The sequence below is a fragment of the Elephantulus edwardii genome, unplaced genomic scaffold (genome assembly GCF_000299155.1).
Source record: "Elephantulus edwardii isolate Elephantulus edwardi_28Jun2011 unplaced genomic scaffold, EleEdw1.0 scaffold00317, whole genome shotgun sequence".
In the NCBI taxonomy this organism is placed as follows: Eukaryota; Metazoa; Chordata; class Mammalia; order Macroscelidea; family Macroscelididae; genus Elephantulus; species Elephantulus edwardii.
Window position 1 is genome coordinate 1,518,894 of NW_006400067.1, and position 1,431 is coordinate 1,520,324.

A 1,431-nucleotide genomic window follows, 5' to 3' on the forward strand; every position below is an offset into this window, starting at 1 on the left:
GTAGTGCAATTGCTAGGTCAAATGATATTTCTATATTCAACTTTTTGAGAAAGCACCATACTGCTTTCTATAGTGGTTGCACCATAATACATTTCCACCAACAGTAAATAAGGGTTCCATTTTTTCTACAACCTTGCCAGCATTTATTGTTTGCTGCTTTGTTGAACATTGCTATTGTGAACATTACTGGAGTGAGATGATATCTCATAGTTGTTTTTATTTGCATCTCTCTTAGAGCTAGGAATTTTGAACATTTCTTCATGTATTTGTTTGTCATCTGAATGTCTTCTTTTTTTTAATTAAATTTTATTAGTTCTAATGAACATTTACAGAGATTTTGGATTTCCATTCATTCATTGTTGCACTATTTTTTCTCCACCCCCCAGTTCGTTCCTCTTTTTTCCCCCCTTGAAAGACTGTTTTAATTGTCCCATTGTCACAGTGCTTGTCAAAACCAGTTCAGATTAATCTCCTTTGTCAGTGTGTCCTTTGCCATCCCCTATCACTCCTCCCTCAGAGAGATTTCACCTGGATTCATAAGGAAAAGGGGATGACATATTCTCTTAGCTACTTCCTGCTGAAAAGGGAAACTATAGGTTTCAGGATGAAGAACTTCTCTCACTACTCTAAAGGGCCTCTTTGGCAATAGGAAACACGTAGACTATTGTGGAGATTGATTTTGGAATTTAGATGCACTGTTAGCAATTGTGCTTAGCCATACATGTTCATATCCTTGAAGATGCATCATGGAACTGTTGTAGCCTAGAAGACACAAACTAACAAGTTAAAAGTACATGAGTCAAAAATTAAAAGAAATAATATTCCAAGTAGAGGTTTTAACAGTGGCAAAAATCAAGTTACAGAGGGAAAGTAGTTCTTAAAATAAAAGGCATATTGACTAGCACTTTGTCTATTATAGTATAAAGGTTAGGAACCACAAGAGGTAGAGGCTCAACTACATCATTTATTGTTCTTAAGTCCTGGACAAAATTCCATCTACCGCTGGGTTGTTTTACAGGTTGGAAGTCCGCATGCAAGGCAGAGGTGAAGTGAGGAACTGCTTATGAGTTTTTCCATCAATTCCAACAACTAAGAAATAGAAGAGTTGGGACCTCAGAAGGCTTTTAGGACCAAATAGTAGGCTCTTGTGTCCAGGAGAAAATGAATATACTTACCAGTAATGTTAATGCTCACCCACAGCTCTTTTGGGAGGATCTAAATCATTGACGCATCCTCCTTTGTTTCCAGCAGGGAGCTGGGAACTGTCAGTCCTGTCAGCCACGAGGACCTGATGTGGACCACCCTTGGCCATGTGTCCTTCAAATCCACACTTAAAGCAAGTGAGTGGAGATTCCTCTCTACTCCCTTGCCTATCTGTGGCTCTTGTCTGTGACACTGTCTCCTGAAGTGGACCAGCCTTCCACAGTGAAA